Source organism: Diabrotica virgifera, chromosome 5, assembly GCF_917563875.1.
Source record: "Diabrotica virgifera virgifera chromosome 5, PGI_DIABVI_V3a".
Taxonomy (NCBI): Eukaryota; Metazoa; Arthropoda; class Insecta; order Coleoptera; family Chrysomelidae; genus Diabrotica; species Diabrotica virgifera.
Window position 1 is genome coordinate 31,564,942 of NC_065447.1, and position 17,194 is coordinate 31,582,135.

The following is a 17,194-nucleotide window of genomic DNA, read 5'->3' on the forward strand; positions in this document are numbered from 1 at the left end:
CAGCCAAATACCCTGTATAATGTCAACGGAAACATAATAACATAACTAGAAGAACAGTTGAAGGCATGCAAAAACTATATTGAAGAACTCTTTGCACATGATAGAAAACAATCTGAACTAAGTAACATACAAGGAGACGAAGGTCCAGAAATAACGGAAGAGGAAGTAATGTACGCACAAAAAAGAATTAAAAACGGTAAAGCCCCAGGTCCAGATGAAATACTAACGGAAATCCCTAAACTGATAGAAGAAGGCTCAATCCACATTTTAGTTGAACTTTTCAATATCATTTATACAGCCGGAAAAATACCACAAAAATAGCTTTTATCCACCTTTGTTATTATACCAAAAATGTTGAATGCCAAACAATGTAGTGATTACCGTACAATCAGTTTGATGAGGCATGTACTGAAAATATTCCCGAAAATTTTACGCACTAGAGTACACAGAAAACTGGAAATGGATATCAATGATACCCAGTTTGGAGTCCGAAATGGGCTCGGAACAAGAGAGGCGTTGTTTGCACTGAACGTTATGTCTCAAAGATGTCTTGACATAAATCAAGATGTATTTATGTGTTTTATAGATTATAACAAGGCCTTTGATAAAGTTCGGCATGATCATCTAATCAGACTCCTGGCAGAAAAGAATTTAGATAGACGAGATATCCGACTAATAGCAAATATGTACTACAATCAGAAAGCAGTAGTGAGAGTAGAGAATAATACCACTGAAGAAATTGAAATAAAGCGAGGTGTGAGACAAGGGTGCAGACTGTCACCCACTCTGTTTAATCTCTATTTCGAAGACGTAATGAATAGAACACTCTCTAAGCAATCCATAGGTATTAAAATAAATGGTGTTAAATTAAACAATCTGAGATTTGCCGACGACACCCTTCTGATCGCAGAAACACTTGAAGAGCTACAGACATTGGTGAATAAGATAGAAGACTGCAGCGAAGAATATGGACTATCTTTGAACATAAAGTAAACTAAATTTATGGTAATATCGAAATCAACACGAAATGTCCAAAATTTATATTTACACAATGAATTTATCGATCGAGTTAGCAAATACAAATATTTAGGCACTTTTATAAATGAAAACAACAATATCTCAGCAGAAATCAAAATAAGAATAGAAAAAGCCAGATCCATATTCACTAAAAGGAAGAGAGTGTTCTGTGGAAGAGATTTGAGCCTTGAAATGAAACTTCGCCTGATGAGTTGTTACTTACTTTCTGTGATGTTCTATGGAATGGAGTCATGGATGCTGAAAAAGATTGATACCAAAAAATTAGAGGCATTTAAACTGTGGATGTATCGCAGAATCTTGAGAATATCTTGGACGGAGAGAGTCACAGAGGTCGAAGTCTTGAGAAGAATGAATAAAGAAAAGGAAGTCATATTTACGATCAAAAAACGAAAACTGCAGTACTTGGGACACATTACAAGAGGCGAAAGATATGAACTGCTTCGAATAATTATGCAGGGGAAGAGAGCAGGAAAAAGGTCCATAGGAAGAAGACGAAACTCCTGGCTAAAGAATCTACGGAATTGGTATAACTGTAGCAACAACGAATTGTTTCGCTCAGCAGTTTCGAAAATACGTATAGCCCTGATGATCGTCAACCTTCGGAACGAAGACGACACTTGAAGAAGAAGTGTTAATATGAAATAGTGAAAGAGACTTAGAACAAAAACTGGAAGAGTGAAGACAATCCCTGGAGGGAAAAGATTCATTTCAAAGAATGTTCATTTAAAGATGTAGTTACTACAAATAAAATGGTATCTATGGATGGTGAAATGTTTGGGAAAAGCAAGAGTTTTAAGTACCTATGATCGGTATTACAGACTAATGGAGAAATAATAGATAAAGATACATGCAGTAGAATTAGGGCTGGATGGATGGAGTAGAAGGAAGCGAGTGGTGTGCTGCGTGATTAAAAAATTCCAATGAAGCTGAAGGGAAAATCTTATAAAACAGTCATAAAACCGGCTCTGATATACGGAACTGAATGTTGGGAACAACGTTGAAAAAGAAAGAGGAACAACGAAGGCATGTGCGGAAATGAGAATGCTTAGATGGATGAGTAGAGTGACAAAGAGGATAAAATTAAAAGTGAGCATATTAGGTAAAATCTAGGTGTGGCACCAATTGATGCCAAAATGAGAGAGCATAGGTTAAGATGGTTTGGTCATGTTCAGCGTCGAGACGTTAATCACCCAATACGAACCATGCTTAAGTGCAGATTCCTGGAAAGAGTAGGAGAGGAACACCAAAGAAGACCTGGGGGAGATTAGACAGGACATGTTGGTAAAGGGGATTCACCCGCGAGTAGTCGCGCGGTGAGATAGAATCTCAATTTTTATCCTTTTTCGCGATAACTTGATGAAAAATTTTGCAATTTTGAAAAAATTTCGTAAGTGCCTCAAGGAGGGGTGTAGTAATGCGTAGGAATTTTTTTTCTTCTTCTTATTTTTGTGGAGTTTATGGCTTTGGGGAGAGCCAATTAGCTTTAACCCGCGAGTAGTCGCGCCGTTAGATAGAATCTCACATTTCATCCTTTTTCGTAATATGTACAGTAAAATTTGTCAGTATCGGCCACTAAAAATGAAAGAACTATTGGCCGATATACACTCTGGGCCAAAATTAACCGGCCACCTAAAAAATGGGCAGTTTCTGATGTCTTATATCTCCTAAACCTGTTGTCTGATTTATCTGATTTAGAATCTCACATTTCATCCTTTTTCGTAATATGTACAGTAAAATATGTCAGTATTGGCCACTAAAAATGACTTTTTAATATGTTATAGCCTTGATAATATCGTTATAACGATCATATCGTTATATCCTTGATAATATCGTTATAATAATATTGTTGCCAAACAGGTTTTTCATTGTATACCGGGTGTACGAATCAAACTGTGTTTTTTTCTTAAAGTTTGCATCACCCTGTGGAATACTCTAGCATTTGTAGAATACTTAAATTAAAACCTTACTATAGCCTCATGCTTTCTCAACATTTTGTTTTTAGATTGATTTGCTTATGTTGTATAATAATGAAAGTTATATAAAATTAATTATATAAAAGTTACTTAAAATTAGTCAGTTTACCCATTTCCTGACTTATTTTGGACATATATTTTTTCACCCCCAATGGGGGTAAAAGTCACCCCCATGGCAAAAGCACACATCGGCACAATATCACTTTTTTTCTTTGATGTGTAAGCTATACGTATGCCAAATTTCATGTCAATCCAAGTGGTCCTTTAAAATTTAGAGCAAAAACCGTGAAAGAATGGACTATTTATAATTATAATTGCGTAGCCACCAAGAATAATTTCAAAGCTTATGATGAGTATTATCGTACAACAAGGGGAGTCTGTTGGGGCATCCTTTGAAGTTTCGACTTAAATAAAATAAATCTTATTGGTAAAATGTATTGTTTTTTATACTTTTTACGGTATATTTGGCTATTTGGCCTCTAAAATTCTTTTGATTCAATAAATGAACAAAATACTTTGTTTTCTTATTTGAAAATCAAATTTTTTTCTACGGCCGTGCTAAAAGAGCCACTTTCACGCACGCATTTCTTTTCCTAAAAGTAAATTTTTCTGCACGGCACCGTGCGGAAAAGTAAAATACCTTGTAATATGGCATTATAGTATATTATATTACATGAATAAACTAATATTTAGATATTATTTACTCATTTATTTCAAATTTATCTTATTGTGTTCATGTTTTAATGAAATTAACGCGATTATTTCATTCATAGGAGATTCTGACCAAAAGAAAGCTACATAAATAAAAAATAAACTGATAATTTTTGATAATATCCCGTCGTCAAGTATATTACGTCAGATGCCCTTCGTTGCTATGAAAAAATACATTCAGTGACATTAGTGACAATTAATGTTTCAAAAGTTATAAAAGTGATGAGTTTCAACCGTCAAATATTTATATCAACTGTGTGTTTAATTGTACTAATTTGTACTTACATAAATAAATTACAATACAATTTTGGTTTTGAACAGTTTTATTCATGAAATAATCGCAACAAATTGCACTCGATCTCTAAAATTATTATCGAATTTTTGCCCTCGTGACACTTTGACATATTTTTACTTTCCTTCGAGCCGTGAAATTAAAACTGTCAAAGTGTCACTCGGGAAAAATTCGATAATTTTAGAGCTCTTGTGCAATTACTACTGACAATTCGATGAAATAAAATTATTTTGACATAATATTTAAAAGTCAGATCAGTAGCCAACTACAATGGTTTTGAATCGTCGTCATGGAAACCAATATCATCGTCGTAGTAACCCATTATATTAAAAGTTTGGTTTTGACAACCTTGTCAAAAAGTTAATTTGTGTATTTTCACTTCTAAATAAAAATTGATGTAACTATTTTTTGTGGCTTTTTACCAAACGTACGGCTCTAGAAAAATATTGTTCCTAACTCATGCGGAAAGTGTCTTTACCGCACTCAACTGCTTGCCCAAACTCCTCCGCTATCGCGTCGTTCGGGTCAACGGCAGTCTCGTGCGTGAAAGTATCACTTTCCGCACCAGTTAGGAATATAACTATTTATTTTACCTACGATATCTAAAAAGAATCGATTAATTAATATTAAGGAACAAATTGTTAAAAAATTGAAACAGGTAAAAATTGCTACTAATACACGCAGAAAGAAAAAAAAACAAATTTTGACACAACCAGATCCACAAATAAATAATGGATGAGAGAGGAAATTTTAGATTTTTTCAAAGAAAGAAGACAAAAAAAAATCATAAAAAACATAAAAGGCATAAAATACAAAACTTATCTGGCGAAAAAAGAATGGCTAGGAGGACAGAATTTTAACACATATAAAAAATTAAAGAATTAACCTAACACAATATAAAAAAAAACGAGAATACTGAATGATATATTAGGTTTGTTCTAGCATTAGTTTCAAACGGTTTGAAACCATCAGCGAATAGCGGACCAGCGCAAGTAGAGGGGATAGCACTGGTGACTGTATTATGTTCTCTCACTGACCAACTGTTTTCTGACGGTTTCTGACTAGTTTGACTGTTTTCTAGAACAAACCTATTATAATACACCGGTATTTAGGCGTCACACCCTTCGGTTAGGGATCTAAGGGGGAGTACTACTGAGCCGCAAACCCTTATCCCTTGCCGTACTGTTCCCACATAGGCCGATCATACGCCCGCATATTCCAGTATAAGCATCAGAATATTATGAATTTTATACTAACACGTTAGCCTTTTTGCTTTGGTTGACTGGGCTGTCGATTGAACTCACATTCAGCATAGTGAAGGAATGTGGGGCCAACCGCTTGTCCCGCTGAGTCCGATCGACGGATTACTGAATGCTTCAAATCGAAAACATATGTGTTAAATAATACTAACGAAAAATGGACAAGAGATGGATAGCACACATCAATAAATTCTTCAAAGCCATTAGAATAGAACCTATGGAAGTAGACATAGAAAATTGTATGGGATGATATTAGAAGAGGAAATTCAAATTGCATTAAAAGAAAGCAAAAAAGGCAAATCGTTAAGTCCAGACCAAATCCCAGTTAGACAAGGACTTACAGACCGCGCGGAATATCCCTATGTATCGTTCACTAATTAACACGTCCAGGGATGTTCGGGGTCGGAAGAGGGGGTGGTTTTAGTTGGTAGGCGGCTGGTTATGGGGGGCACGCGGGGCGCATGAACCATACTCTGGTCTGTGGGGCCCAGCGTGTTCTCCTCTCTTGTCCGAGTCCAACAGTACTAGGGACACCTTCCCTAGTCTGCTAAGAGAGTTCCGCCTCAATCCAAAAAAAAAACAAAAAAAAAAAAAATTTGACAATGCGAAAACGGCGGGTTCGTTGGAAAAAATATTCCCATGAGATTTTTTTGCATAATTACGTTCGTGAGACATCCCAGAATAAGGTTCAAGAAGTCGCCCACGTGAAAAGTGGGCCAAATTTTTTTATCAATTTTTTTTAATCAAATTGCAAAAATCAATTTTTTTGTCTCGACAATTTTTTTGTAGGTTTTTTGGACCATTCAATTTAAAATTGAAAAAGACGAAAAATGGCGATTTTCAAGGCTTAATAACTCGGTTAAAAGTTATTATTATGAAAGTCAGAAAGTGACTAAATCAAAGTTTAATTGCCCCCTACAAGATCCCGAAGAAATTTTTGTCATTCTTTTATTGCTAAGCTGTTATTTTTAAGTAATAATAGTGAGCGCCATGCACGTGGTAGGCGGCCGTAAATGTGAGTGCAAGTAAGATGCACAATTGGACTGCCGGAGTGGCATCTCTCTCGCACTCAGCAACTATTCATTTTTAGTCAGAATCAGAATCATGTTTAATCAGCATACGGTCCTGGCAAACAACTTCAGTAGTCCACAATAAACAATTTTACTACTTGTTTTAGCTTTTGTAGGTTATCTGATTAGGTATATTCCGATATGAATATATTCGATAATAATAATAAAAACTGTTAACATTAAAGTGACTTACTGTCTCTGTTGTGTTTATTGTGTGATATTACACCATTTAATAACTGCTTAATGAAATATTTGTTAATATTACACTGGTTTTGAATTAATTTTCAGACTTCGATTTTAAACACGTTTTAGCTGCTATCGTCTGGGTTGTACCAGTTATTTCTATGTTTTTTGTTGATAGCAGTATGAGTTCATTTCTTATTAGCGTTATAATTTTATTTGATGAATACAATTGCTGTAAAGCTTTTAGTGTACCTAATGAGTCAGATATTATAATGTAATGTAAAACTTTCAGTATATTTTCTTTTATTTCAGTTCTATTTCCTCTTTCTCTTTTTATATCCAAAAATGTAATAAAAAAGTTTCAAAATTTTTCATCTCTTCATCCAGACAGCTGATGAAAATAACTTACATTCTATAGTCGTTTTTTATTTCCATAAAGCTGTCAAATTAATAACTCACACATTCTTCGGTAAAACTCGTCTCGCTAATCCAATAAAAAATAGCATTCATCGGTTAATGGAGGCATATTCCAAAAAAGCGCTCACGCCATCAATGCTTTCTTGTAATATATATCGACAAAATAGTGTGACTAACTTCAGTGAATCAAGCGAGTAATCAGATAAGGCGCTCAGACAGGCTGCCAGTGACAAAAGAAATTACCCTAAAAACCATTAAACGCGGCCCTTACTCGAGTGCTCGATTTTAGGTGGATGGAAAGGTTCGTTTTCATTACTCTGCACTTTTTCATGTTAATGCACGTCTTAATAATGTAGAATGGAGGTTGCCTCATACAGTATTGTGTTACCTGTTTCGAAATAAAGGTAATTTTTAACCGGAATAATGAATCCAGGGCTTTCTTGTGTAGCACGCTTTCTTTCATTTATTTTGATGAAAATTTAAAAATAAGGTGTATCTTTGTATTACGTTCTTAAAATAGGTAGCGAATAAAAATCATTTTTGTTTTTTCAGATGTTCGCTGTTACCGTAGGTATATAAAACATTACCTAATATTTATCAGTGTTTTATATTTTTATTGAAAAAATTGTTTGTCAATATTTTCACAAACATTTTCATGTCATATCAGATCAAAAATATTTTGACATTAGGGATTCTTACTACGGACATAAAAGGTAACTCCTCCTGCAGTTTCGTTTGGTGTGATGGAGCAGCTCACAGAACTGTTGCCGGTTCCAAGCCTGGATAAAGTAGGAGGGGGTCTACAGCCAGGTTAGCACTATACTGATAGACGTTAAAACCATAGCCCATAGAAACAGGATTATGCCTCGGAACAGGAATGGTTTCATTACGACGACCAATGCAAGAAAAAGAACAACGAATTTATGGAAAAAGAAAAATATACTTCGCACCGGTACTTGGAATGTAAAGTCTCTAAACACAGGAGAGCAGGAAATCACAAAAGAGCTTGTAGAAAAGAATATACACATATGTGCACTACAAGAGACCAAGAAAAAAGGAAAGGGTCAAATTATGCTGGATGACTATCTGATGATTTACAGTGGTGTTGCAAAGGATAAAAGAGCCAAGGAAGGACTCGCACTGCTAGTTCACAGAAAATTTGTACACCACGTACAAGAGTGCTGATATATCTCCGAAAGAATAGTTAGTGTAAAAGTCAAACTGGATGTCAAACCTCTGAACGTGATAGCGCTCTATGCACCTGAGAACAACAGGGATGCCACCATAAGAGAAAACTTCTATGAACACCTTCAGACTGTAATAAACGAGATCCCAAATAATGGCTTTAATGTCCATGTTGGCAATGACACAGTTCCGGGAATAAAACAGCGATATAATGAGAATATCAGAAATGAAAACGGAGACCTGCTGACGGACTTGTGCAGCATAAATGAAATACGAATTAACAATAAATTTTTCCCTCACAAAGAACAATACAAATACACTTTTGAAAACACTAGAGGACAAATATCTATGATAGACTATATTCTGTCGAATAGAGAGTTACATCCGTCTTTAATCTTGGATGTAAGAGCACTAACATCAGCAGAAATAGGAAGTGAGCATAAATTGGTATTGTGCAAAATCAGAATGAAAACACATATATGTAATAACAAAACAGCAGGATACACCACCAAGATTAAAGTCGAAAGCTTACAGGACGACTCCACAAGATGCCTATTCCAAAAAAGACCAGCGGAAAAAAGCAGCAACATGTATATTACAGAAAGTGACGGAGTCGAAGAAAGCTGGGCAAAAATTAAGTCTAACATCTTAGCCTCAGCCAAGAAAGTTCTTGGTGAAAGAAACATTAATAAAAATAAATCGCTTCCAAGACGAAGAACTCCATGGTTTTGTACAGAAGTGAAGGAAAAATGTAAAGAGAAGAAAAAAGCTTACCAAAAATACATGTCAACTAAAACACAAGAGGCATACCATAATTTAAGACTATAAGAAACGAAACACATTCAGTAGTAAAAAGAATAAAAAATGATCACCGGTAACGTCTTTCGAAAGAAATGGAACATGATTTTAATGGTATCCAAAAGGAAATGTGGCGAATCAAAAATGAATAACCATTTTCTTTAGTTTTTTGGAAATATGGAGGTTTATAAGAGGTCAAAGAACGGAGGTAATGGAACTAATAGAACCAAAACACATAGAAAAGGATACATGGATTGACCACCTAAAAAAGCTCTATGCAGAGGAAGAACAAATGATGCTAAAACCGGAAACACCAGAAATTACCACAAATTAAGATGTTAATATAAGTGCACAAGAAGTACGAAAAACACTCGAAAAGCTGAAGAACAAGAAAGCTACAGGTAAGTATGGAATACCAAACGAATTACTGAAATATTGTGGAGCAGCAATGAGAGAACAATTAACAACATTAATTAACAAAATCATAAAACACAATAAAATACCGAAAGAGTGGAGAACGAGCGAACTAACCCTACTATTCAAAAAAGGAGATAAAAAGCAGCCAGAAAACTACAGAGGTATCAACTCGTTAAATACTTCCCTAAAACTTACAACTAAAATCTTAAAAGACGTAATGAATCAGAGGATAAGTTTAGCAGATGAACACCAGGGTTTCCGTACTGAAAGATCGTGTAGAGATGCAATATTCGCCATAAAGCAAATTACTGAGAAATCACTAGAGTATAATAGACCAGCATTTCTATGTCTGATTGACTTAAAGAAAGCATTTGACAGAGTAAGACTCAAAGATGTAATCCACCTTCTGTATAATAGAGAAGTCCCTCTAGATATCATAAAAACTATTAAGAACATCTACCAAAACAACAAAATGGAAGTCAGAATAGATGGGCAACTTACAGAACCTATAGATATAGGCAGCGGAAAAAGACAGGGAGACTCATTGAGTCCTATGGTTTTCAATTTAATCATGGATGAAATCATCAAAAAAGTCAACAAAGGAAGAGGTTATAGAATGGGAAACAAAGAAGTAAAAATACTCTGCTACTCAGACGACGCAATATTGATAGTCCAAGATGAAGATAGTCTGCAAAGATTAGTCCACAGGTTTAACATAAGAGCAAAAGAATTCAATATGACAATTTCGTCTCAGAAAACCAAAACAATAGTAATCAGTAAAGAACCAATCAGATGCAAAATATAAACTGATGGTATCAGTATTAAACAAGTAGTTGAAGTAAAATAACCTGAAATTACATTGTCAAGTTACGGAAACCTAGACAAAGAAGTGAGAAATCAAGTACAAAAAGCAAATATATTGGCAGGGTGCCTTAATAACACTATATGGCGAAACCGACATATTAACACTGAGATGTAGTCAAGAATTTATAAAGCCAGTGTAAGACCAATAATGACATATGCATCAGAAACAAGACCCGATACAGCCACAACACAAAGACTACTGGAAACGGTAGAGATGAGAGTACTGGGAAGAATTACAGGAAATACACTGAGAGATTGAAAGAGGAGCGAAGATATTAGAAGGCAATATAACGTACAGTATATAAACTAATGGACACTAAATAGAAAAAAGAATGGAACAACCACATAAACAGAATGGGGGAGACACGTGTGGTCAAAATAGCACGATATAAACCACCAATCGGCAGAAGAAATATCGGCCGACCGCGCAAAAGATGGAGTGACAACCAACCATAGAGGTATCAATCCGCCAATGAACAAGCAAAATTGCTTATAAAGAGGAAGAAGAAGAAGAAGAAGATATAAAAGATCTGGTTTTGGACAAGTTAAATCATTTTCTTAGGTTGATATGAATCCAGGAATTCTTCTTCTTGGACCTACACTTTTATGCACCTTACTTTGAATTATGGTCCAAAGTACGTAGTAGATAACTTTGATTGATAGGAACACATAGCAATATAGAGTAGAGTGGGCCGATTTTTCGAAATAACTAAAATGGTAAAATGCATTTGAAAAAAAGTTGAAGTGTATAAAAACAAAATTTTTGATATTAAATATTAATAAAAAAAAAATTATTTTGAACCGCCACATAAATGTCAAAAATCTAAATTTTTATATTAAAAATAGTAAATTTTGCATTTTGCCACATTGTTAAATAATTAAAACTAAAAGTTTTTTACAATAAAGTTTTGTATATTTTTAATATTTCAACTGCCACAAGGACATTATGTTAAAACTAAATTAGGCGATCATTACGTGAAGCGACGCCACTGACTTGGCTGTCCGATGTTTTCGGATCGATCGTAATGTTTTATCGATTTGAGACAAAGAGGTATTCTTTCATTTGGGAATGAATCAGTTTTCGACTAACAACCACGAAATACAGTCGTATTAGTCGTCGTATCTCTTGATCTTTTACGTCGTAATATAAGTTTGTTTATATGTTTATGTTTACCGATAAAATGGCGCGTAACACCAGAAGTGAGTTAAAGTGTCCTATATTTGGAGCGTCCAATAATATAAACGAAACAGTTTTACCAACATATGAAGATATGAACACTTACTTCAACTATGTTGAACATGAATTAAAACGGATTGCAACAAATCCACAACAAACCGCAACTGAGACAAGTCAAATTGTAGCAAAGAAAATTCAGGAAATTTGGAGTCGTGCTTCAATTCCAACCGTTCAGCAGTGCAGTATTATAAAGCGAATAACAAGTTATCGTCTAAAAATTAGAAATTTACTAAAACCTTATAAACAACGCAGTGGTGTTTCAAGTTATAAAAAACAGCTAAATGATTTCAGAACACAATCCACAGTACTATTTGATGTGGCTGCTTGTAGATGTCTAGATTTAAATAATTGTTCTTGCGATAAAGTATTTAAAGTGCCAGCAGCCGATCGATCATTTTTAGAAGACCAAAGAACTCAAAGACCAATGGTAATTGGTGCCATAGATATAACAATGTCCAAGAGTTACAGAACCGAGAGGAGAGAAATTTATTGCAAATTCAAAAACAATTAAATGAGAATGTTGTTCACTTACCGAAAAATCGATCTGGGCAGAAAAGAATAGCGACGGAAACACTTACACATGAATCGATCAGTTCTGCAGAAACTTCTACGGTGCAGCAAAAATCATTAGCTTCCTATAATGTGTTACAATTACCTGTGCTTGCAAGAACACTCGATCGTTTTGGTATTTCTGATCGAGCTGGTGCTGCAGTCGCTTCAGGAGTACTACAAGACGTCGGTATTATAAATATGGAAGATAATAGCGACATTATAGAGAACAAAATTCGTCGTGCTAGAACAAAAAAAGTGCCCTTCTTGAAATGGACTGGTTGATTTTATTAAGTCGCTTAATTTTCATGCTAGAAACTTTTTATTATTTTTTTTGAAAGGTCTAGTTGTACGCTTGAAAAAAATTATTTGAGTTTTTCTCGAAAAATGCAAATTTTTCCCATTATTTGGCTTTGAATATTTCAAATTATGCATTTGACGAAAAAAGGTAACATATACCATGCCGTATCTCGGTTTGTATTTGTCCTAAAGATATTATTGGAAAATAATTTAGTTTGTGTTACTAAAAGATACAATTTTTATATCCACAGTTTTTTTGATTAAATGCACATTTTTCGAGATATTCTCAACAAACCCTATAAAAAAGTCGATTTTTTCGTCGAAAAACTGTTATTTTCAAGCGCGAATAACTCGAAAAATATTAATTTTACGAAGAAAATGTAAAAATATTTTTTTCTTATAATCAGTTTTTCCATCGAATAACATGGTTAAAATGTAATAAAAAATTCCCACCCCCGAGATGGGGTGGCAACCCCCCCCCCCCAAGGTTTTAGCGTATGCTAGCGGCATGGTATAGAAAATGATTCTTGACTATTCCCTACCTTCTTTGAAAATTTCAAGTAAATCCATGCTGGACGAAAAAATTGCGAGCCAAAATGCTTCATTTTTTAATCGATTATTGGGGCCGACCGACCGGCTCTGTCCCGTCATACAGCTGACCGACTATAATAACTTTTATTTATATTTAATTTAGAATGTGTGTAATGATCTTCAGCCTTAGTAAATACATTTTATAACCTTCGTAGGAAAGCAACTTTGATACCCTCTCAGTAACCCCTGTTCTACGTTTCGCTTGACCGACCGCAGTATGTTTCTCTACACAATCACAGTAATCAACTGTAAAAAATTTAGCTTTAGTAAATTCAAAGAGATTTTTCAGCGCTGCCTCTCCGTCTATTAGGGCCATTGCTAATTATTAGTTAAATAAATAGAAAATTGTTAAAATAAAAATTATGTAAAAGGAAACTACTGTAATCCCTTCAGGAAACGACCCGGATTAATCACAAGGGGCCAGGTCATCAAAATTTGTATTATACTATAAATAAATAAAAGTAAATAAGTAAACAAATATGTAGTATTTTATTGTATCTTAATCCACAAAGCGTTAACTCATAAAACTATTAATTTTTAGTAAACTTTTCCCTTTGAAAATTTGAAACTTACCACAAATAAGTTATAAGCCAAACAAAAACTTTTTCAAAACTAAATCCATTTTTCAGCTCATGTGCTGTAGGTAATTTTACTGTTTTTATTATTCATTGCTCTGGCCAGTTGGTTGCTTAAACCAGTGCCAATAAAACATAAACACACACATTATTCATTGACTTTACTTGTTACTTATTTATACGGAAACATAAAAATATAAAGGTGTACTTTTGATAAGCTTCTTCAAAGTTTCATTAAATTAACATGCCTGACATTGAAAATACACAATTTATTCGCAGAAAATACACACGTAAACGGATCATTGTTTTGAGAGTAGTAAAATGGAATGTCGAGTATATTTCTAAGCTATTTATTACCACTTTTAAAGAGAATTATACAATTACTATGTAATTATTTTTTATGTCTTACAAATAGAGTAATTATAAAATACCTGGGTATTTTTGGTGCTCGGCATGTGATTAACTTGTAGTTGCACTGATGATGATATTTTTATATCGAAACCGTTCTGTGACTTAATGTACATAGTCCTACAACCAGCTACAGGAAAATTCTTTCCTTATGGATAATAAAAAAATTTACTCTAAATAATTTCTAATAACTGATCTGCAGGCAACATTTTTTTGAAGTATGTTAATTATTATTTAATTTTTTGTTACGATATTTTCCCAGTTCATTTTTGCAGTCTGTTATATAAATTGTCAGCTGGCTTTAAAGCATATTTACGTACAAAAAAATTACGCAATCTACGCTATTTTTCGCGGAACTATTCGAACCAACAAAAACAACTCCCAATGAATATTTCATGATTTCATGGTGATGTTGCCGTTTGCAAAAAGTTATTCCGTTTTTTATCTGGGATGGCAGAAGTAGGGGGGTCTTAAACGTGCAACTTGACAATAATTTATGTATTACATTCAAGTATATCTGGATCTAATTTAAATACTTTCTGTTTCCAGGTAAGTTCAAGAGCTGCAAAAGTTATATGAAGTCTGTCTGCCTCTGGCAAGGCGTAAGGTAAGAGTTTTGAGATTTATCGTGTTGTTTGGTTGCTGCTCTGGTAAGATTCTTTGCAGGGCAATTTAAAGTTATTTATCGTTTTTAAACAGACATGGATTACAAACAGAGAATAAGAAAAACTTAACACTATTCTTATATACTAGTAAAATTGGAGTCCAACTTTTTTAATGATTACTCTCATGGTCTACAGATTATTCAGCTACTTTTTTAATAAAGGTTTTGAAATATATATACATAAAATATTTCAATATTGATTTTGTTAATTAGACAAGGCGAAAACGGCGGTTTCGAAGGGAAAAATATTCCCATGAGATTTTTTTGCATAATCACATTCGTGAGACATCCCAGAATAAGGTTCAAGAAGTCGCCCATGTGAAAAGTGGGCCAATTTTTTTTTAACAATTTTTTTTTATGTAGTAGTAAATTTTGGTAGTTGAAATTTTATTTTTTATTTAGGTGTAATAAAAAATGATTTTATTATACAATTAATTACTTGGTTAGTAATTTTAGCTGCTATAACTAAAAGTGCTCAAATTCCTTTTTCTTCTTGATTACCTGCAGCAATAGCTGCTCCTACTCCTGTTTCTTCCTTAGTTCATTCTTCTACTTTAGTAACAGCAGGTGTTTATTTATTAATTCGTTTTAATTTTTCATTCAGGGCTGAGATAATAATATTATTATTATTTATTTCTTCTATAACAATATTTATATCTGGTTTGCAAATTGCAAGAATCAATATTTTTGGCCTGAACAATTTTTTCTTTAATTTTTTGGACCATTCTGGACAAAAAAGGTCTCTTATAATTTTTCTCTGAAGTTGATCGTTTTCGACTTATAAGCAATTTAAAATTGAAAAAAACGAAAAATGGCGATTTTCAAGGCTTAATAACTCGGTTAAAAGTTATTAATATGAAAGTCAATATATGACTAAATCAAAGTTTAAAGCCCCCCCTACAAGATCCTGAAGAAATTTTTGTCATTATTTTATTACTAAGCTGTTATTTTTAAGTAATAATAATAAGCGCTATGCACGTGTGGGGGGCTGTAAATGCTGAGTGCGAGAGAGAAGCCATTCCAGCAGTCCAATTGTGCATCTTACTCGCACTCACATTTACAGCAGCGTCAATACGATCTAACCACTCATTGTTATTAATTAAAAATAACAGCTTAATAGTAAATTAATGACACAGATTTCTTCAGGATCATGTAGCGGCGACTTTAAACTTTGATTTAGTCACTTTCTGACTTTCAAAATAATAATTTTTGACCGAGTTATTAAGTCTTAAAAATGGCCATTTTCGCGTTTTTCAAATTTTAACTTGCTTATAACTCGAAAAGGATCAACTTTAGAGAAAAATTATAAGAGACCTTTTTTGTCCAGAATGGTCCAAAAAATCTAAAAAAATTAGTCAGGGCCAAAAATATTGATTTTTGCAATTTGATTAAAAAAAAATTGTTAAAAAAAAATTGGCCCACTTTTCTCGTGGGCGACTTCTTGAACCTTATTCTGGGATGTCTCACGAATGTGATTATGCAAAAATATCTCATGGGAATATTTTTCCCAACGAACCCGCCGTTTCCGCCTTGTCTAAATTTATTATTCCTAAAACAATATTCATGAGGTAGAATTCATAATATTATAAATATATGTTGCTGCATTTCCCCTACATCTCTGATTTTTGAAGTTATACTTCTTTAGGCGCGATTGAGATTGAGGGTGAATTTATATTGATCTGCGCGCATGCGCACACCGACAGTTTGATATTAGTCTTTATACGGGCTCTGATTGGGTGTTGAAATGATCTGTCAATAATTGTTCAATATGGAGGTTATCGGTAAACAAAAATGTTGTATAATATATTAGTTTTTATTGTTGTGAGGACAGAAATAAAATCAAATTTAAAATTATAGTGACTTCTTAAATAGTTTTGAAAAGCCACAGGTACGTATTTCTAAATGTTTCAGTTGTATTCCAATAAAAAATTATCTTCATATCTATTTGGAAAATGTAAAAAAAAATAATGTACTGACCTAGTACTTGCTATGCTATACCCCTAGTAGGCAATGTTTTAATTTACATAATATGATTACGAAAAAACTTTCTACAAATTTTCAGCTAATGTATCGTTTTCTTACTCTATATATTGTTGTATTTTAATTCGACAAAAATCAAACTAATAAAAATTCATATAAACAAAATGTCAAAAAGTTGTTCAATTTGTGTATATTCCCACATGACGTATACGCGAAGGTGGTGCAGTTGGAAATCGCTTCGACTCTCGTACGGCGGGATACACGGGAAGTAGGTTCAAGCCCAATGCAAGTAGTATCATTTTTTTTATTTTTTTTATAGATTTTATGATTGTAAGTATATTATTATATAATTTTTTTCCGAAAATACGTATTTAATTAAAATTTTTGGCTACAATTATTGTTCAGAAATCATTTGTGGAATTTTTCAATGTGTTTGTGTGTGTTTTATTCTTTTATTTTTTGGTATTTTTTTAATAAAAATTTTTGGAAAGTAGTAGAGAAACTGTTTAAAGTGTATTGATTTCGTTGAAATCATATAATAGAAGTATAACTTCTTACGTGCGTACAAAGGACACACATTCTTTTTTTTTTTCTATATTTCATCATTTAAAGTTTCACCCTTTAAATTCTTACCCTATCAATTTACCCTATCTATGTCGTATTTTTACCTTTCATTTTTTCTT